The 22,669-nt window shown below is 41.6% G+C and overlaps 1 non-coding gene across 1 annotated transcript; it reads right to left on the bottom strand.

The window, feature by feature from the left end:
• Nucleotides 1–2,868: 2,868 nt before the first annotated feature.
• On the bottom strand, nucleotides 2,869–14,918 carry LOC109433945 (uncharacterized). Its single transcript, XR_012492717.1, has 5 exons — nucleotides 14,835–14,918; nucleotides 14,611–14,746; nucleotides 14,132–14,214; nucleotides 4,620–4,719; nucleotides 2,869–3,780 (listed from the first exon to the last, which is right to left on the bottom strand). It is a non-coding gene; the product is annotated as an uncharacterized LOC109433945 (transcript).
• Nucleotides 14,919–22,669: the final 7,751 nt, after the last annotated feature.

Raw genomic sequence — 22,669 nt, 5'->3', positions numbered from 1 at the left:
GACAGAGAATTTTAACTGTCTCTTTTGCCTCCCAACCCCTCTGGCCTCTCCCATCACACCAGCTGCTGCTTTGGCTCCACCCAGCCCAGGCCCACTAGCTCTGCTCCAATGCATCTAGCACAGAGAGAATGTCTCAGTCTTTGCCCCTCCTCCACTCATGTGCTCAGACACTGCTGACACTGACCCTTTGTGTGAGGCTCCAGACCCAAAGAAGTTTTCTTGCAGGATAGAATCTCAGGAGGGCCGTGAGGACTTGTTAGCAAAGGCTGGCCTCAGAGACTACATGACATTGACTTCAGGGTTATGCTTGCTACTCTTAACAATTTTAAAATAAATCTCAAGTAATTAAAGAGCATACGACTAGGAATTATATACCTAGGTTACAATCTAATTTCTGACATTTTCTAACAATGACACACTTAATTCCACATTCATCTCTTCCCAGCGACCAACACTCAGTGCATGGGGAATGCACATGTTCTTTAAAAGATTATACCCAGAATCCATCCGAAAGCTGCACCGAGATGCAGGACACACTGTGTATGTCCCTGGTGTCTCTGGGGGCTGGGAGCTCATCCTCTGTGTGGTAAAGTGGCTGAGGAAACTAAGAGGTATGATTTCAACTCAATATGTGTCTTTCTATGTGGAAAATAAAGTCAGCATCCAATATCCAATCATGGGCCATGTCAGTTTATTTTTAGATAACATTTACTGAGCTTTTAATTAGCAACCATTGCTGAGCACCCATTGAGCACAACAAATAGCTGGGTCCCAACAGAAGATTGAATCACTATAGAAGGCAGCATGGCCCTGACGTCCTACTCTATATTTCCTAGGGAAAGGAGGGAGTTCATCAAGTGACAAATGGGAAAACCCTCGGAAAACAATCACCAGTCATACAAATGTCCCATATTATTGTTGTTGCAACTGATATTAAATTCTATAGGCCTGGCCAAATCTGTGCATTTTTCTAAGAATGCGTTCACTATTATCCAAAGATATTGGGACCATTTAAATGAAATCAGCAGGTACAGTATTTTAAATAATCCCTGCTTTGGTTCAGTCCACATGCACACCTTTTAAAATGGAAACACTAGACCGCGTAGTGATGATAGGGAGAAAACACACTCAAGCACCATTTATTTGGGCTGAAAATTGTGGATAGCTCAGGATTGAAATGAATCTGATTTGCCTCCTCAGCAGAGGGTTGACTTCCAGCAGAACTGCAGCACTTATATGAAGATACCCTCCTGCAAAATTAGATTCTTCAAGCTTCACTAGGTACCTGTGTTTGACATACTTGCTTCTGCTTTCAATATTTCCTTGAAGGATATAAGAGCCTCTGAGGCCTCCAAAGTTCAGTTAAATTACAGACTCACAAGTTAGGATGCTGACTTAAAGATGCCATGCTCAGAAGCCTCTGCCATTGCCCTACATCCTCACGAGGGGAAGTTGTGAATAAAGCTTTCCTGCTTTTTTTGCTGAGGGGCATGCTGGGTACTTCCTGGAATGAACAATTCTCCCCCAAATCTCTGTCATGCCTGGAACATAGAAGCTGATATAAAATGAGAGCTGAGACCGTGAGGAGGAGGTTCCATGGACTTTGTTCAGGTAGCGCTCAGAGCAGTTTCCAGTGGACTCGTGCTCCTTCTGTTGTCTTCAACATAATTACGTGTGTCTCTCATTACTTCCACCACCAACAAAAGTTTTGAATTTACCAGGAAAATTGGGCCTTTGGCCCTAGCAACCCTGGAGCAAGGAGTATGATTCAGTCAACAAATCTCAATGACCCTTAGCCTCCTTTCCAGATGAATCTCTTGTTGCCTGATATTAATATTTCCCGAGTCCCCTTAAATTCATGGATTCTTATTAGAGATGTATGGCTAGAGAAAATAGCTTCATTAATGTTGTGGCAAAATACGAAAACAGGAGGTCAGAGGGTCAGTTGTTGCAGCTAAATTCACACACAAACAAAATGGCCTCTGCAGAGTGTCTCCATGTCCCCAAGATGCTACCCTTCACACGTCAGGGTCAAGTAGGAACTCACTAACAATCCGTTTAGGAGCCACCTACCATAACACTTCAGCCCGAGGAGGTTCCAACTTCCTCACAAAAGAGATCCAGGCCACCAACATGACAGTGTTTTGAGGTGGGACTCGGCTAGCAGAGCCTTGTGCCAAGAACCACAAGTGCCAGAGTTTGGAGCTGAGGGATACACGGCCGGACAGGGCAGGCAGCAAAAGGTCCAGCTGTTCTGCAGGTCCCATTTGGCCCCACATCTCCTAGCCAGACTTTTGGCCACTACCTCAGAGCACAGGTCCTTGTGATGCCAGGACTCTAATCTCTGACAGCAAAGAGGAAACATTCCTCCCACTGGCACTTTCCCTAAGAGTCTCAGTACCCCCACTAACCACCTCCCATGGAAGAAGGCCCAGTAGCCAGATCCAATGCTTCCAACTGTGTTCCTTCATAATAGCTTATGCCAGGGCTGTAAACTGGCAGCCTGAGGGCCACATCTAACCTTCAGACACATTATCTATGTCCAACAGTATTTTTTAATGGAATATTTTGCCAGTAATTAAACATTTGCTCATCCAGATTTTTAGTTACTCTTGAAAAAGTCCGTTGAAGCTCTGGCTCCGTTTTTAGAAAGGGAAGCATTCTCCATATTGCTGCAGGCCCCATCAGGTCCACCTTATTCCACCCTATGACCTTCCTGGGCCTGTGGGCCTTGGCCTCTCCTGTGGGGTCGATTCTCTCTCTCTCTCTCTTTATGTTATTATTATAAGCTAGAAAACAGAGAACTCCTTGATCCTGACCGAAGAAAACATTTCTAAGCAAAGGCTTAGAAATGATCAAACTTTCCCCCCCAAGAAAGATAAATAGTAAACAGCTTATTTTGCAAGGGCTCAACATTACCCATCTGGATATTTCAGTATGCTGGTCATGAAGCTTTCATTATATTCCTGTAATAAGTTGCTGTCCTCACTAAAGGGATGTCCATGTGCCAGGAAACTTGGAAAATGAGACAGGGGAGGTGAAAAGTCATGTGTGACCTTCATAGGCACATGCAAACAGAGGGACCAGAGAAAAATGAAAAGAACGGCTTCCATTACCCGTTTGGTGCAGATCAGCTGGGCTTTGATAATAGCCAGGGGAAGGAAGAAGTCCCTAGGAGGGGTCTACTTATTGACACCAAGATCATTTTTCAGGATACAGATGCAAAAATGAAAGAGTAAAATTCTTCAAGGTATATTCAGGAGTGAAACCTGTCGAAACTACAACCACTACCACCACCAAAACAAAAACAAAAACAACCTTAGCTTATTTTCCATGATGCTTCATCTCATTTCTTAAGTAGAAATTTTGTCAAAGGGATGCTCAAATTTGAATGATGGTATAAAGAAAATTCCCTGTTACCTCCAAGGATGAAAAAAATGAGAGAGGGAAGGAGTTGGAGGGTAGTGAAGCATTTGGTTCCACAGAATGAAAGCCAACAAGACTGGGTATTGATTTTGGCTTCGGGAGAACAAGGGTTTAGAAGCAAGCAGTCATGCTGGGAGATCACTCCCGTCCTCCTAGTAGAGGCCAGGGAGTGCCTGGTGGGCAAGGAACTAATTTGAGTCAAGAGTCCTTGAGAGTTTCCATGTAGTGCAGATGTGGAAATATCACCTGGTGATGGCAAGCACAGCCTCTCAGGTTTTCTGATTGTCTGAGGGTGAGAAGAGACCACAAGTGCATTCCTTGACCTGGGCAGGCTCCTTAGTTTGTGCCAATTTTCTGGAAAAAAGTACCATATCACAGCCTGTAATGTCACCAATTAGAACACCAGGAAACAGGAAACCTGTGTTTGGTTCCGTGATCACCACTTTTGCTTCTTGAGTCTCTGGGGCTAGGGCCTTCTCAGTACTGGTGTCTGTACCCTAGCCTCAGTCTTCAGGAAGTATTTGGTAGATGTGCATGGAATGCAGGCATAAATGCACGCATGCATGCACGAACCTTCTAGGCTTTGTACAAAATCACTTTTGCAGCTAGGCCGTAAACCTTACTCAGAGAGGCAAATGGAGAAAGCAAAGAGACTTTGGGGTCAGACAGGCCTGGTTGGAATCTAGCCGTGTGACCTTAGACAAACTCCTTCCCCTCTCTGAATCTCGCTTTCCTAAACTGATGAATTAAGATAAGAATGTTCATCTGGCAGCATGGCTATGAAGAGCTTATGTGAGAGAAAATCTGTAAAGCCCTCAGCCCAGGGCTTCAGAACTCAATAAAGGTCAGCTGTAGTCATTACTGGTCCTGCAACAACCTGGCTTATTGATTTCGATCAAGTCTCAATCTCAGGCTGATCCTGCAGACTCCCAGGTGGAAATTCCCTGGCTCACATTCCAGGAAGAAAGTCCTCCTCCACACCCCACAGTGATCCTGAGTATATTGCTTCCTGGGATCTCACTTCCAGAACTCTTCACCAAATGCTTTCTCAGACCTGTCATGCTGCTAAGACGCTCCTCCCCCAGAGTATGGGTTTGAATAAAACAGCCAGGTGAGTGTTCTTCCAGCTCTGACTGAGCCTTAGATTCTTCCCTCCTTCATGTCTCGATTTGTCATTTCAGCCTCACTCTTACCAGTCTGCCTGAGCCCCCGTGCTCTTGTCCCAGTGTTCTCCCAGCATATCCCAGGGCACTTCATACTTGCTTCTGTGTGGTCTGGTTTTTCCTCAATGCTCTGCTTCAGTCATGTAAAAATCAGAAATATAGAAACTTACATTTAACACAGTCACAAATAACTTTTGTCTCAGTCAAGTAAAATTATACTTAAAGTATATATGTTTCGATAGATAAGCCATTTCCTGAATAACTAATGGTTTGATTTCTTCTTTCAAGCTCTTAACATGATGGACCAGCAATCACTGTTGCAAAGGCAGCTCATCCTCATATAAAATATCAAGCAGACCTGGTTCAGGCTCTGGCTCTGACATTTAGTATCTCCAAGCAGAGTGCCCAGCCTCTCCCATCTTCAGTTTCTTCATGTATAAAATGGAGATAAGCAAAGTAATTATCTCCTTATACCACTGTGGGAAATGAATAACAAAATGTGTTCCGCACTGAAAACAGTGCCTGGCATATAGAAAGTGCCCAATTGATGTTAGCTATTACCATCACCATAAGTGAATCCAATTAGCATTTACTGAGCCACTGTCTTGTGTTAGACCCTATACCAGGCACTTGAAATACAGTGGCAAGCAACACCAGACAGGGCCTCTGGCCTTCTAACCTTAAAATCTAGAAGGAGGCGTTGCTTTTTGTTAAATAATCATACATAGATATCAATTATAATTGTGATGATTGCCCTGAAATGGAGGCGCATAATGTTAAGAGAGGAGAAATGGGAGGTGTGACTGGTGTGACTGGAGGTGTGAGGTTGCTTGGCAGAGAGAAGTGGTTGCGGATCGTGTGGCTCCTGCTTCCTGTGTCTCCAACCCAGCCGCCAGCGAGAATACAGTGGTATGACTCCCCTATCTATGGCTCCGTGGGTGTTCCTTTTTGGCTTCACAACATCCTGCTTTCTTATGTGGGGAGCTGAGACCCTGCATGATACCCGGCATGACAGTCTTCGTCCCAAGAGTGATAGGGAGCTATGGAAGATTTCTATGTTGGGGGAAGGGCAGGCCCATGACCACTCTGTATGCAGCATGAATGTGGCCAGTTAGAAGTGTACTTCAATAGTCCAGGCAGGAATGAGAGGAGATTTGGCTGCACAACTAGATTAGGGTGAGGGATGTGGGTGCCCGAAGGGACTGTAGAGACTATTAGGAGCTACAACCCACAGAATTTGGTGCAGATGGGGATAAAGTGCTGATACCTTGGTTCCTGGTTATGTTTCTGGATGGACATAATGTCAATGATTGAGAAAGGATTCATTCACTGTATTCAGACCTGGTTTAAGAGAGCAGTTACGGGCTTAATTGGGAAAGCAGTGTAATGCAACAGCTAATAATTCTAGAATCAGGCTCCCTGGGTTCTAAGCCTTTAGCCACTGCCCTCAGGTAGTGTGACCCAAAACTCGCTAAGTTTAATTTTGTTAATGATCCCCACCTTCTCATAGAGTTGATATGAAAATTAAATGAGAGAATCACATAAAGCTATTAGCACAGTGCTTGGCACACAGTAATAACTCAATGTTTGGTTACTAATATGATTACCTGGGGGCCTGTTGAACTGCAATTGCATTTGAGACATCCAAGTAGAGATGACAATTAAGTTTTTAAATATAGAAGCCTGCAGCTCCGAGGACAGTTTTTGACTAAGAATAAAGATTTGTGAATTATACTAGTGTAGGTGGTGATTAGTGGAGTCATCTTTCCCTCTCTCTGGGTTTCTTCAGGTTCATGTAATAGAAACTTCAGCCTCTTCAGGAAAAGTATTTTAGAAGCTGCTGTCTTTTTTTTTTTTTTTTTTTTTTTACCTCTCACTGTCCACACCCTTCCAGGAATAAGATTGATTTATCTGATTAGAGAGATGACAAAGGTCTAACACTTCTGTGACCCTGTTTCTTTGCTGGGAGGCTTAATGCATTACCAGTCTCTGTACATATACATTCATATTCTCTTCTCTCTCTCTCTCTCTCTCTCTCTCTCTCTCTCTCTCTTCCATTTTTCCCTTAAGAGGACTATCTGCAGTTCACATGTGTTCTCCTTTCTGTTTCTTCCTCCTCTGTATGGTAAGCCCCCTGGCAGGTCTTGTCTCTGTAGCGGGAGGCCTACAGCTACAGTTGACAAATTATTCTGCCTGTGGCTGAGTGAATGAAACCAACTGGGAGAAAGAAGGGCATTAAGTAAGAAGCTCATTTTGGACTTGAACCAAGCCTGCATTCTGCAATTCAGCTATACTCATAACAAAATGGGTACTTTGGTGCCTGCTCGACTCTGTATTTCTCAGTTGGTTCAGATCTTAGTGGGGGAGAAAAACGATCAATTGTGCATTTTAACCCCAACAGTAATTGAAGCCATTGCTGGGACAACCTCAGGGAAAATATACAGGGATAAGAAGACCTAGAACTGAGTCTTAATGTCCCTTGTTAATGTCCTGGTTAAAGAAGGACTAGCAAAGGACGAGGGGTCGGGAGAAGCAGCTTAGGATACACACATGTAACACAATTCAAAAGAAAAAGTGTCTGAAGAAGGAGGGAGTGATCAACAACGCAGAAGGTTATTGCGAGTTTGGATAAAATGATTATTAACATTTTTATGTTAGATTACAGCCAGGAAGGTCATGAATTGCCTTGGCAAACATTCTTTTGTAGAAAAACAGAGGGCAGAAGCCAAACTGCTGTGGGTTGGGGGATGAGTGGAAAGTGAAGAAAGGAGAAAGCACATAAAGGCAACTTTTCAAGAAATTTCATTATGAAAAGGCGGAGAAAGATAGAGTGGTAATTTATCTCTCCAAACCCCAATGTAGATCTCTGTCCCAAGGGAACCCCACGCCTGCATTTCACAGCTGGTTAGGAAAAGCTTGGCTCTGTGATATAATTCCCCCACCCCCCACCTCAGACTCTCTTTTTAGAATCATTGATTCATAGGAACAAACAATGCTCACAAGCATTTTTTTCTTTCAGAACTGTGTTGAAACACAATCTCTTATATAAACGAACATCCCAATTTAATTGATTCATTTGACCACGAGGTCCATCCCAATGAGCTCTCTACCAGAAAATATGAATTGGGTCGTTGTGTTTTCCTGGCAAGGATTATCAAGAGTCATGCCTTCTTTTCAGGGATATTACAGCACCTGGTGTACTTCCCGTCATAGTGCATATCACAAGGTACAGTAATTATTTCTTTACCTATCGGTAGCCATCCCAGCTGGTAAACTCCTCCAGAGCAGGGATTTCATTACTTTTTTTATTTGTCTCACATAATAGGAACTCAATAAGTGATTGTAAAATAACTGAGAAACACGCAGCATCCTCCCCCATGCCTGTGGTGATATCTGTTGACAACATTTGATTTCTGTGTTGGACAGAGACCAGAGGAGACTAAGTGGACATGCTGACTAAATGTCACATGGTACCCTGGATAAGATCCTGGAACAGAAGAAGACATGTGTGGGAAAACTGGTAAATGCTTTTGAGGCACACAGCCTGAGACCCTGAATCCTAATTACTTGACCCCAAGGCTTTTCTTTCTTAGGAAGAGTTAAGAGATGTATAATCCTCTCCTTCAAAGTAGTCCTGCAGAAGGGCATGGAAAAGTGAAATGATATTCTATACACTTTTATGTCTCCTTACTAAACAAGTTAGCCTTCCAGAAAAAAAGGGGCGGGGGAGAGATGTTATTCTGCTTTCCGGACCCCACCACTTTTCCATTACACAGGAAATGTGGGAAGAGTTCTGCTTGCAGGATGTGTAAAAAGCTTGGTCATAACTTACTCCACTTCGTTCTATGTTTAGTATTTTGTTCCCAGGCCTGAAGACTTCCTGGAGAGCATATTCAATATGGCAATGATGACTAAATGAAATACCCTGGCCTTTCGTATACCCTTTCTTATAAGGGAATGTGGATCTCTCATACCCCTATACAAATGAAGATTGCCCAAGAAACTAGTTCCACCTACAAACGAGGAATGGTAAAGTCTGTAGCAAGAGACACAAAAGCCAATCAGAGGGAAATGCAGAATCAGAAATTTTTAGGTGGTACTAAGAAGTTATAATATGGCCTGTGAAATTCTGAGGCTACCAAGCGTGTGATTATATTCAAATGCAAGTTTGGATAGCTTGGGAAACATGCCATAGAAAATAATAGCAACAATAGCAAAGACGAGAGTATATGTTTAGCACTTAATATGTGCTAGGCACTGTGCAAAGCACAGGGCGTTATACAATTTCATCATTACAACAACACTATAGGCTAGTCCGAGTATTTTCCTTATTTTACAGATGAAGACACTGAGGATTAAAGAGGTTGAGTAACTTGTCCAAGGCTGTTACTCAACTACTAAGAAACATAGCCAAGATTTTAAACACAAATATTTTGGCTTTAGAGCCATGATTTTAGCCACATCACAATATCACATTAAACTTGTAAACCTTGGCACACAGTCCAAGTTCTAGAGCCCATTATGAGTAGGGTTTCTGGGCGGGAATTCCTGCCCGTTTGTGGGAACTTTTTTCACTTTCCCGTTCCCGAATCCTGAGATACAAACTGTTTTCTGTTCTCTACGATGAATCGTTTCCACAAAGTGATGGCTGATACTACCAACCACCTGGGTTCAAGGAGCCGATTTTCCAGATTTCCTGACCAACTTTTCTCGGGGTTCAGGAATGGGAAACCAAAAAAAATTCCTGAGAACGGGTGGGAATTCCCGCCCAGAAACCCTAATTGTGAGGAAGGCAGGGATCAGGAATGCAGCAGAAGAGGATGCTCTATGTGGCTTACTAAGCGCTATGCTGTGTGGAGGAAGACTCAGTTCTCTCTCTCTCTTCCTCTCTCCTCTCGCCTCTCTCCTCTCCAGCCCTGGTTGTCCACATCTCCCTGGGATCCCTTATCCTAAGAAATTCCACAGGGGAAAATCCTTTCACCCACCTGACCCTTGACGTATTCCCACAGAATCTGAACCATTCCAGTGCAGCATATATTCACTGGGCCTGGTGATGCCATGCCAAATCCTATGTGGAGAGAGCTATTACAGAACATTAATCAGATATTGATGTTTTTCAGTCAACATGCTAAGTAGTAGGGCTACAAAAAACGATAAGACCTGCTCTCTGATAGCGAATTGATGTGCTAATTAACATTAATAGCTTAATTGGTAATAATGACTTAAAACATTACCCCCATCTAGTTAAGATGTTATCATTTTCATGGGGTACTTCAATGCTTGAACTCAAAGGAATAACTTGTGGTGTAAATTTCAGCACACTTATCAGATTAGGATGGAGTAGAGGGCAGAAGATGAGGAAGAAAACTTTAATTCATGTATGTTAAAAATATGTCTATCAGGTTTTTTCCTTATATCTCTGAGTCTATTTCCGTTTTGTTTGTTCATTTATTCTGTTCTTTAGATTCCACATACAAGTGAGATCATATGGTATTTGTCTTTCTCCATCTGACTATTTCACTTAGCATAATATTTTCTAGGTCCATCCATAACAGCTATATACGATGCGAGAAGGATAGTATACTTCTGTGTGTGGGGAGCTATCATTTAGTGAGGGGTGTAAATATCTAAATATTACATTGTTTTGTACACCTGAAACTAATAATAATTTTTTAAAAAACGTATCTAACTGAGTCTTTGAGAGTCAAATCCTCCTTATACATGCATTCTCTAACTGAGTACTGAGTGCCAAAACAAGTGATATTTCATGGTAAACTATATATACCTCATACAATTAGAAACATACCTGAACATTGGAAGAAATGCCATACAACTGTGCTTCTCAGATTCTATTGTACATACAGATTCCTTAGGGGATCTTGCCAAAATACAAATTCTGATTCAGTAAGTCTTAGGTAGGGCCTGAGAGTCTGCATTCATAACAAGCTTCCAGGAAATAATGATGCTTCTCGTTCTGGGACCACACTTTGAGAAGCAAGGCTCTAGAATCCCTTCTACCATATCACCACCCAGTGGCCATCCAGACTTAACTTGGATTCCTCCATTGAGGGGGAATGTACTACCTCTTAAGGTAGTGCTTTCAGTCTTGGACTACTCAAATTATTGTAATGTTCTTCTTTATGTTGAGCTGATGTCTGTTTTCTCCACCCATTAAATGTTGTTCTACCCACTGGCCATAGGAACAGGTTCAGTCTTTCTCTCGCGTAACACTCCTGAGAATGACCATACCAGGTCAAAGATTAATAATTTCCTGACATACAGACTCCCAAGTATCTGTGATGGGCAGGAGCTATAGAAATTAATTTCCTTCAGAATGGTAAGAGCAGAATCCACTGATTATTTTCACTCTTTGTGGTAACTTGGTGCTTCCCCAGGTAAATACAGACAAGTCATAGACCACAACTGAGGCCTCTACCAGCTTGTCTCAAACAGAAGTCAACCCACTGCTTTCCTAGAGCGCCATTGGGCCATATAATCCTTTCCTGTCTTCTCCACTTCGTCATAATGTACACATTCTGACACTGGCACTAATAGAGGGATATCTGTTTTCCTTGTACGTTATCATAACACAACAGGACAGCTCATTTTTCCAACTTTGATTAGAGGGACTGATAGAGAAGAAAATTCAAGGAGAAAATGGTGTCTGAATCTATAGAAAGAAGACAGTTCAAGGTTAATTCAGACCTCATTTGTGAATTTATTCTCTGAAAAGAGAGAGGGAAGATGAAATACTTTTGCTTTTTGAGTTTCAATATGCTATTGATTTGAAGACAGCACAAACACTTCTAACTTCTCCAGCATGTTTTTGGTGTCTCATTCCAAAGAAGGAATGGAACAGGGAAATAATGATCAGACACACAGAGGAAACTCTCAGTCATTATGGAAGCCCAGGTGGGGACTGATTCTGTCGCCCTTTTATTCAATACAGATTGAGTTATGAAAGACTTCACATAACAGGCTGGGAGGGCCAGCAACAGGCATTTAAGTCTCCTTAGTCTGTATTGTTCATGAACGATTTAGGAGTCTGCAACCTAATTGCTAAATGTTACAGTTTCTTTAGTGAGATGGGAAGAACAGTTGAGATGGGGGGGAAAGTCAAATGTGATTGGGTAGAGAATCTGGATTGTATATAAGCATCTGTATGAATCCTAATCTATCCAAATCAATGAGCCATTTGGTTTGGTATGAGGAGATTTGGGCAGCAGAACTGGTGTGATTATCTCTTAATCTGACATTCCCTCTAGACAATCCCATGTCCTTAAGAGTTTACTCTATTTCACACTTAAACTCCACTGTCCCACAGGCCTTTTGAGAATCAGTGAGATCTCCGATTTTGTTGGCTTTGGGTGAAGGTGGGAACAAGCAATGGAGTCAAAACCAAGCAGGTCAGCTGCTAATTCTCCCTGCTGCACAACACATAATAGGACAGAAACATCTAATGTCACCTGCAGCTGAAGATGGGAAATAGGATCTGAAGGTTTAAACTTTGGCAACAGCTTCTTGGTGCTTATGTGAGAATGGACAGCTGTGAGGGGCCACCACCACCCATGTAACTTTGGTCTACTATCTGATGGGTTATCAATGTCTAAGCCGTAGCTTAAGTTTAGAAGTCACGCTTCCTATTCTCCAGCTAACAGAAGCCCCAAGGGGCAGCAAATCGGTAGATTGACCAGACCAAACTGAGGCTACTGGGACTATATAGCTTTATAACTCTTCTTTTCCCTGAAAAGAAAAGCTTCGTGAGGACAAAGAAGGGGAACCACGCCACCTCCTAACTCTGGCACATACACTCTCATCACCACCCTGTACGAAATGGGAACATTTTCAGGCCCGAGTTATGATTTAAATGAAGAACACCACACCAATATTGTGTGGTGCCATCTGTTATTTTATATTTCACAAAATTTGGCCAGTTTTGAAATATTATAATTATATCTCCTCCATTACGTATGCAACGCAGACATTTTCTGAAACATAAATACAGTATGTGGGAAATGTGACTGTATTTATAGCTATGGCTGGTGGAAAGCAAAAGGGCAGCTGGCACCATTGACAGTCTGGAGGATGCAGCCTGCCAAAGGAGCAGGGCCCCCGGGTCAGAAGCTTGCCTCTTCACACCACACCCCACTCCCTAAGGAGGCTCCACAGTTCACAGTGCCTCATGCCCTACTCATCTTCCAAGGAAGGTTATTTAGCTGTGTTTCAAATAGTCCAAGATCAAGTGTGTCTCCCTGCCTTGGGCTGTAGCTACCCGACACAGACATGTTCAGTGATGCCCAGAGCCAGAGAATGGGCACGGAAGGGGCACAGTCCTGAGGCAGCTCCTGCATCCCAGGTGTTCCTTCCAGCAGTGCTATAGAGTAGAGAGAATGGGGGTAGGAGGGAGGCAGAATCCTCAGAGTAAAAGGACCAAAAGTTTGAGTGGACCTGCTGTTGGAAGGGATCCCTGTCCAGAAAGTGCTCCTTAGCCTTCAGCCCTTCTTCTTGCTTCTACAAAGGACAATCTCGAGTTTAATGGCTCCCTTAGTTTGGGTGTTGGGGGTGCAGGAAAATGGTGAGACTTAGTCAAGTCTCCAGTGGGTGTGCTCTGTGATTTCTTTCATCTTTAGCGAAAAGTGTTGTTTCGTTGAGCAATATTCTTCAAAATACTGCAAAGTGCTTTGCAATAACAAAGAGAAGAAAGCAAATGACAAGTGTTTGAGTTTCCCTTTTTGTATCTCCAAAACAAAAGCATTATTCGGTAAGGAGAGCTATTGGATAACGCCAGGAATTTCTGCCATGGTCTTCACACCCATCTTTAGGAGTTCATATAAGCTCTTCTCTTTCTAACTGCTCTTACTCTAGAATATCAGCCCAAGAAGAATTTCATTGGCACTGCATCTTTTTTTTTTTTTTTTTGAGTTAGTTTCTAACATTTAAAAATGAAAGATTTCATATAAAACTTATTTTTTTTTTGGAAAAATATAAGAGCTGGCATCATTGGCTGTGTATTTCTGCCCAGCAACAATCTGCCTGCTCTGAGTAGCAGCTGCCCCGGTTGGAAAGGAAACACTCCTCAGTTTACCACGGTCTCCACCCCTCCCACAAAGCCCCTCCACTCATTCCTGTCACCTGCCTGGCCCTTACAGGCACTTATGTTTGTGACTCCTGAACTAGGCAATTGACTCTTATGGAGACATATAGGCTAGGAGATTGAGGTAAACTTTTTTTTTTAATCTTGATGTAGGGTTGGTGAAGCACTAAAATATATCAGCAAACTCTAACAGGAAATTAAAGTGAAATTTATAAGTCTTTCTGATTTTTTAAAAAACCTTCTAAAAGTGAAAAGATAAATCTTTACCACAGCTCTTATTTTACTGTATTTTAGTCATCTGTTTATTTATCATTCTTTACCAACATACTGTGAGCAATATTAGGGCTGAAGTCAATTTAATTTTCCTTTGCACACCAGGGTCTATAACAATGTCTGGCACATAGTGAACCATCATCTATAAAAACAAAGGAAAGAAGTAAAGACTTACCGAAGTCAGAAACATTGAGTTAGACGGAGTCTGAAAGAGTTTTCATTCTCAGTCGAAGATTCCAGTCTAACAGTCTCCTGTTTCTATAAGATTCCAATTGTAATACAATACATTTCTTAGCCAGCCCAGAAATGAAAACAGACTCCCCATCCCCCTGCATGGTCCCTAATCATAACTGGGAAAGAGAGTAGGATGCCCACCTAGAGCACCAAACCTGGGCCTTGGGTGATGGGCAGACACACAGATCAGTGACAGCTGCCTTTCTAGCATGAGCTGGACCATCAGACACCAACAAATCATTGGCCATCATGCTTCAACTGTGGCTCCAATGAAATATCAAAACAAAGCTTTAAATGAATTATCTCTGACTCCAAGAGGTCAGAACACTATTTGTAGAGTGATTTCCTGAGATGCTGGGTGATACTGCCTTAAAGATGAAGGACCCTCAGAGACGCAATAATGAGAGGGAAGGTACTTACAAAGTCTGTGTCCTCCCATGGAACTCTTATTAGAATCCAACAAGAAATAAGAAGGCAAACTGAGAACCAAAAATCCTTGAGCTTTAGATCCCGCCATGAGGTGTGTGTGTGGGAGGGGAAACTAACGAAATTAAATCTATTAAAAAAAAAAAAAAGAAAACCTGTTATTTAGTATACTGATATATTTTAGGACTCCATGAACTCTACATCAATAAAATCCTTACCTCCAGCCTCGTAGAATATATTTTCCCCTAAGAATTTTCGAAAAACGGTATAAACTTGGTGATACTGTTGGTCTAAGTCTCTCTGCACCCAGGGTGCACTTGATACTAACATCACAGAGCAAACGCCAGTCTACCCTCCTCTCAGTCTCACTTGACTGTTCCTGCTCAGTCCTCAGAACCACTCATCTGGATTAGCAGGCTGGCCAGCATTCCTGACTCCAGTCTGGCTCCCACTGCATCTGGCCACTAGGTTAAACTTTCTTAAAACACAACCTGATCACATCTTCGTCCTTCCACTGAAAGTTACCCAGTGTCTGCCACGGCCCAGTAGTCGAATAGGTCCAACCAACGGGTACGCCTAGCACGTACCAGGCAACAAGAGTGAAAGCCGACGTCTTTGCCGTGGCGCACACGGTCCTCCATTGTCTGGCTCTCCCTGGCTCTTCAGCATTTCCTCTCGCTTCTCACCTACTTTGTTTTCCACACTCCTGTCAAGCTGCACTACTTGGCATTCCAAGGAGAAATTAGTGCATAAGTAGCCAAAGGTCATTTGTAAAGAAAGGCTTCCACTTTTTCAGAAACTTTCAATTGGACACAAAGAAATGGACAGGTATGTCACCCCCCTTCCAGAGCACCAACTCTGGCCTCTCTCCCTCTGCTGAGCTACAAAAAAATATTTTCTATTCTCAGCTCAAGAACAGTGACTACTTCTCCCCTGACCCCTCTATCTAAAATAGCAGCCATTCCAACTTTGTTAATCTCTAGCCCTTTACCCTGTTTTAGTTTTCATCATAGTGTTTATTAGTACTTGATATAATAGTATACATTTGTTTATCTATTTTCTGCCTTCCCCCTTAGGATATAAGCAGATATTTTGTTTTATTCACTGTGTTTTATTCCAGTGCTTGGAACTGGGTTTGGCACATAGTAGATGCCAAATGAGTATCTGCTGAATGAAAGAATGAACGAATGAATGAATGAATGTCAGCACAGGGTGAGGCACTGGCAATTTAATGAAGCCTCTGAGAGCAGAAGCACTTCTCTGCTGACATGTACAGTATTCTCACTATAGTAGGAATCATTTTCATTAAGAGTAATAAATCTACTTTCATTTAACTGATTTAAATGACAGGTGGTTAGGATGGTTATTTTGTTTTCAGTGAATACTTAATAGGAAAGAGGAAACCACATCATCTACAGGGAAAAGAGTTAGTTGAAAGCTAAGATTTGGACCTAAGCCAGTCAACAAACTGGCCCACACCCCTTTCAGGAAGCCTTCCCTGACTCCCTCAGGTCTGGGATGTGATCCCCTCACAGATGCGCCCACAACTCAGTGGAGATACCTTCACATGGCACATTATATTTTCATTGTGCCTTTCCTTCACCATCTCCCCCACTGGCCTAAACCTGAGTAAGGCTTAGAGTGTGGCTCTTTTCTCCATATTGTCAGCACCTGGCACAGCTGCCCAATGCGTAGTAAGTGCACTGAAGTGGAACAACCTGAAGTCTGAGCTCAAGTTGTGCAACAGGAAGAACAGTAGACTTGGAATCAGAAGACTTCTGTTCAACATCTTCTGTGTCATTGTGGCTACCCAGCACCTGGACTTCACCTAATTCGGGGATGCAGAAGAGGCCCTCCATCCCTCACAAAAGGTAAATTGGAGTGGTATTCCCTCTCTCTGCGCCTTGGCCATACAGTGCAGGGGTGGGACGTAAGCTTGGCAAACTGGAGGCTTGGGCTTAGAACTTTGACACTTAAAGGAGTGCGACAAACTATAGAGACAGTCAGTGGTTAATCACGGGGTGGTGATTTAATTAAGATCTAGGGAACTGGCCCAGCAAACAAGGTTGGCAATACCTGTATGAGAGTGTGTAGGGTACCGGGGATGTGGTGCCAGTTGTATGATCTCCTGTTCCTGCCTTCTTCCTGCCTCTTAGTGCCTGCCTTGTGCTCCAACCTTCCTGTTGATTCTGTGTGCTGTCAGATATCCTTATAATAAAGTTCTTTGCTGCTTAGACTAGTCAAGAGTTGATTTGTATTGCTCAACTTCCTTGGATCTCATTTTCCTTACATAAAACATGGGCATAATTCTTGCTTCCTGCGTTGATGTGAGAGTTAAATGAGATATAGGGTCCAAAGGATGGCCTACAACAATGGGAAAGAGATAGCAGACATTCAGTAAGTATGAAAACCCTCCATCTTTAAAAATGCTCTAGAGCCAACTAGCAGGAGAAAAGGGTTATATCAGTTGCAGAAACGCAGGGATCACCAGGGTGAATTTCTTGGAGTGTTTCAGAGAAACAGTGTTTACTCATCTGCCAGCAGTACAGGCATAGTTAGTGTTTGCAAACTGTTTGACATCCTTGAGCTAAAGGTGCCACCTAAGCACCTTTGTTGATTATCATAATCGTGATGATGAAAGGTACCACACATGCCTGAAACAAGGAATGCAGAACTGCCTGAGACAGAATGGATTGCATGGAGGCCCACATCACATTAATGTTGTTTAAAAAAAAAAAAAAAAAAAAAAAAAAGAAACGTCTTTATTGAGATATAATTCACTTATCGTACAATTCACTTATTTAAAGTGCACAATTATTGGTTTTTAGTGTAGTGTCAGGTTGTGCAATCACTACAATCAATTACAGAACATTTTCATCACTACAAAGAAGAGCCCCATATCTTTCAGTTATCACCGTCCTATCCCCTCATCACCTCAGCCTTACACAACCAGTAATCTGTTTTGTCTATAGATTTGTCTATTCTGAACAGTATATATGAATGGAATCATATAATATGTGGCCTTTTGTGACTGCTTTTACTTAGCATACTGTTTTTCAAGGTTTATTCATGTTGCAGCTTGTATCAGTACTTCATGCTTTTGGGGGCCAAATAATATTCCATCCATAATATAAATCGTATGTAAATACCACATTGTGTTTATTCATTCACCTGTTGATGGGCATTTGGGTTCTCTCCACCTTTTTGCTATTATTAATAGAGCTGCTATGAACTTTCATGTATAAGTTTTTATTTGAACACATTTTGTAATCCTTTGGGGTTTATACCTAGGAGTGGAATTGCTGGGTCTTATGGTAACTCTGGAAAAACCACCAGACTGTATTCCATAGTGACTGCCCCATTTTAATATTCCCAGTAGAATAATGTCTTTCTGATTTCATAAAAATGCAAGCGCCTCCTTACATCTGTAAGTATTTATGTTAGCACACTTTACGAAGTATTTTCATTATTCAGAAAATTATACACATTTATTCTACCTTCCTGTGTATGGCCTAGTGTGTCCTTAGCTGCCAAAACTTAACCAGCTTCTATGTAGTCAGACATTTGTCTCAATGCTGTTACTATGTCAGATTTGAGAAATCCCATTGCAATCTGGACCCCAACCATTCCGAGCATTGGTATAAATATCATGACTAACTAGCTGTGTCGCTTGGCATAATATGTCTCAATTTTAAGTCAGCCAACACTACACTAGGTCTTATAACACTTTCCTAGTATAGCTAGTTTCATTGTTCTGGGGCTAAATTAAAACAAGCAAAAACACATCTTCTCTGATTTGGTCCCAATTAATTCATACGTTCACAAGGCTCTTTTTAACATGTATGAGTATGATGGAAAAAATACATGTGATAATTTTGTACATTCATCAGTTGAAAAGTTAAGGTACTGCAAAATAAACTAAAATGTTTTATTTAACTACCCAGCATTTGTAAAAGCTTGAATTTTGCCATTTTTAGTATGGCAGGATGCTCCAGCTTCCCCAAGCCTTGCAGTGTCCCATGGTCTTTCACCCAGCCCAGCTCACATATTTATATTTCCTGTCTGGATGCTGTGGACTTTTTAATTTGCAATCCCCTGTATACAGGATCACCTGAAGGTGTTTTACTTCCTATGAGAGCATAATATACCCAATATGCCTCACTAGGCTCTGTAGAGGCATTAATTTAAGTGCTTATTACAACGTCTTCTTCAAGGACATGTTCACTAAATAGGCAAGCCCACATGGTATACAGTCAGATACGCATTTGAATCCTTATCCCAATACCCACCAACCCTGTGGTCTCAGAAAGTTACCTGATATCTTTGAGCATTAGTTTCTCATCTGTAATATTGAGATAATAGCTACTTCATTGGGTTCTTATGGTGATTAATTGAAAGAGTGGCCCTAAAAATTATTATTATGTTTAGTACCTTTCTTACCCCAAGAATCCTTATTAGTTGAGTCATAGCCATATACATTTGAAAGCAATGTTTTTCTAGTTTGAGATAAATGTGAGGTACCAGTACTGATTCCTTGCTAAAAATAAAATGCCTCCCCTGCCCTGTTCTGATGCTTCACCCCACTAATATCTGTTTTTCCCCCATTATGATATCTGACATGTTCACATTACACAGAACGCCAGCTACAGGATAACAGGAATTGTGGTGAAGGAAAAGAAAAGCTGGACGGTATCACTAGGAAACTTGATGTCGTACAATGGCAGTTTCTCACGTGTCAGCCCATGCACTGGAATGGGCTCTGGCTGTGTCTGCCAATTTTATCAGTTGAGATGAAAACTATTATTTATTTGGGTGGCCTTGTATCAACACTTCTCTGACAATATGAGAGGGGCTGGCGCTTGGCACCAGCAGGTAGCATCCTCCAATATCTACGGCTTGAATCAGATTTTTCCTGTTAATGGCATTTCTTTTTTAAAAATGTAGTTTAGAATTCAGATGTTCTATTAATTCATACTGGTGTTTACCACAGTTAGTAGATATTTAGAGAGTTTTATTATTTATTTAGAAATACTTGGAAAATAAAAAATATCTCATAGAATGGAAATGTAATATTCTCCCTAGTAGTAATAGAATAAAATAATGATAACACGTTTCTTTTGCATAAAATCTGCAACAGGCTTGTGAGGAGAGAACTCAGTATTGCTTATCTTGAATAATGAAAGTGGGATCCTGCCGTCCTTATTTCCAAAGTTATTTCACAAAGGGAGAGCACAGGGGTCTATCCCTTGGTGAGAAATAGGCCTCTGGGCATGGCTAGTGAGGGGGAATGGCTTAATGGAGTTAAAGATGTAATTTCCTGCTAGAAAAAAAACACCACACTTCCATTTTCTGACATAAATAATGTCTATGTAAGTGTAGAAATTAGTTTTTGACAGATAGATGGTGGACTTTGAAACGTGCAAACCAAAAACATAATCTGATGGACTCCAGTTTGCTTCATAAAAGATAAAGAAAAAGCTAAGAAAACCTTGGCTCAAAACTTGTTCTACATTCTCTGTGAAGCATCCAGAATTAATCAATTTTCAAGAAAGAATATATAAAATCACACTAATAGAATATAATGTAAGATCCCTTGGTTCTCCTCTTTCTAATAGCTTTCCTTATAACAGTTTAGCATCTAGGTTAAATTCTTAAAAGCTTATTTTCATCAATCTTTGCTAACAACAACAACAATAACAACAACAAATCTTCAGTGGTGCTTCATTAATTCTTTAGTCCTACTTTAAAGACCATTCAGAATTGAGCCCCAACTGATGTCCCTAATGTATATCCATTATGCCCCACACAAACTCTCCAACACCCAGCCAGGCCTTAGCAGCTCTAGCCTGCATTCATAATGTGACTAGAAAGCCCTTCTGGGCTCTTCAATGTTTTCCTTCCGTCTCCTCTATGATATCTTCTCTGATCGCCTCAGTCACCTGCCTTCAATGTCTTCTAGCTCTGAAAATCATATTACTTGTACTTATCACTTGCTACCTTCGATGTGCTATGGCTTTTCAATAAGACCATAAAAATCTTATAGGCAGGGCCAGTTTTGCTCCTACATCTATTTCCAGAACTAGTGTTTCCTTGTCCCTGGAAAAAAATGTCAGAAATATTTGCTGAGAAGACGAGCAGCGGCACAAAAATGCTTTAACAGGACCCTATAGAGTCTTTTCCTTGTAGAGACCAGACAATTTCCTACCTTTTTCCTAAGTGTCTTCTCAGCTACTACAGCCAAGAAGCTCTGGCTTTCTCTACCTTCCCCTGAGAGAGGATGTAGGTTGGAGATGAATTCGAACAAATGAATCAGTAGCTCTCATGTAGATGACGTGCCCAGGAGACTGGACCATGCCAAATCCAGTTTTCCCTTTCAATGTACTTGGCTGTTGAATGCACCTAGTGGTTGAGGTCCATCTGAGAAGCAACCAATTCAAGTAAAGGTCCAGCTCTCTGAGAGGGGAACTTGGCAAACTCAAGTTGCCACGGTAACTGGGCTCCCAGCTTCATCATTTCCTACTTACGGTTTTTAGTTTGGGGTTTATGCTGGAGAGTTTTTCCCCTCCTTCCTTTTAAGCTCCAAAGGTGTGAGAAAATGTCTGCCAGGGGAATTAAGAGAACACACTGCATATAAGCAGCTAGAAACCATGGGGATTTAAATGTCTTTGGGACTGAAAGAAATAACACATAGGACTTGGAATCTAAGCAACAGGACATTAGAACTGTGGGTTGTACTGGCCTCACAGGCCTCCTGTGTAGCCTCCTTCTTCATCCAACCAATTTTTCATGTGCCATAACTACCACCTTCTATTTTTCAAAGCATCAAGAATCTTACATTTTTTGGAGTCTGGAGTATTTTTAAGAAAAATAGAGCTTAAAACATGTTCAGGAGGATCATTTGGTATGTAGATAGTCCTCTGCTCACTCAGCCCATATTCATGCCAGCCTGGAAATATCATCAATCATTCAATATATCAACTGGACCAAGGTATGAGTATAATTCTTGTAGATAGGAAGCATAATCATCCTCAAGGGAGGAGGGGCTGAGGACCAAGGAACATTTGTGGAACGGTTAAATGCTTGTTCCAACCCCAAAATTTTCCAGTTGGTAGCTCCAGCTTTGAATGGTTAGTCTAGGCCCTCCCTGAAAGAGATGAACAACAAAGCCAGAATTTGAGGTGAAATCCTCTCTGATACTGTTTTGTCCTGAGCTTCTGTGCCAGCAGGGTAGTTTTGGCAGTTTTAAAGACTTAATGAAAATGGAGTGTCCAGCTTTGCCAATTACACATAGAATGCTGCTGATCTATCCTGTTAGCTGCTAAGATGCCTTAATGGTTTAGATTAGATGACACAGACAGAAGGAGAGAGGAGTTACTAAATTGTGAACCTGACACAGAGAAACGTTAGAGATAAGCATATGAGAAATAGGACGTCTTTGACCTCAGCTAAGAGGTCAAAGTGGCGCGATCATCACTAACCTTAACTACATAAAATGCAAACTCAATGCACACACAGACATCTGTTACACATGACGTATTGCATATTATATATGTATGGCTCCATATATATGAAATACATATATTCTCACTCATATACACATGAATATCTATATCGTTTTAGCACCTGTAGACATGCTATCATGTATGCAAGTGGTCTTTTGAATTCAACATTCACTTGCCAGTAAACTATGCAGATAAAGACTTCAGAAAAGGTTTTCTTTTTGGCATACAGCTGCACATGTGTGGCATGAATCATTTCCAGAGGATATATTATTATCCATGATAATAATCTACCAGTTTTAGGAGTTAAACTGAGCCCATAGAGTTACTTAGCTCAGGCATGCAATGATAAACATGTCAAGATAGGAGAAACATTTCTTTCCTTAAACAAGAAATGATGTGATGGGAAATGGTGCTCCATGGTAGGTGAAAAATATGCTCGTAATCAATTTTCCATAATAAACTGTTACAATTTGAGCTAATCTGTATTGGTCAGGAGAAACCTAGTGACAGGGGAAATTAAAATCATGGCTTTGGGAATGGAATTCTGGAGT

The sequence above is a fragment of the Rhinolophus sinicus genome, linkage group LG16, assembly GCF_036562045.2.
Source record: "Rhinolophus sinicus isolate RSC01 linkage group LG16, ASM3656204v1, whole genome shotgun sequence".
Taxonomy (NCBI): Eukaryota; Metazoa; Chordata; class Mammalia; order Chiroptera; family Rhinolophidae; genus Rhinolophus; species Rhinolophus sinicus.
This window is presented reverse-complemented; position numbering and strand designations above follow the sequence as displayed.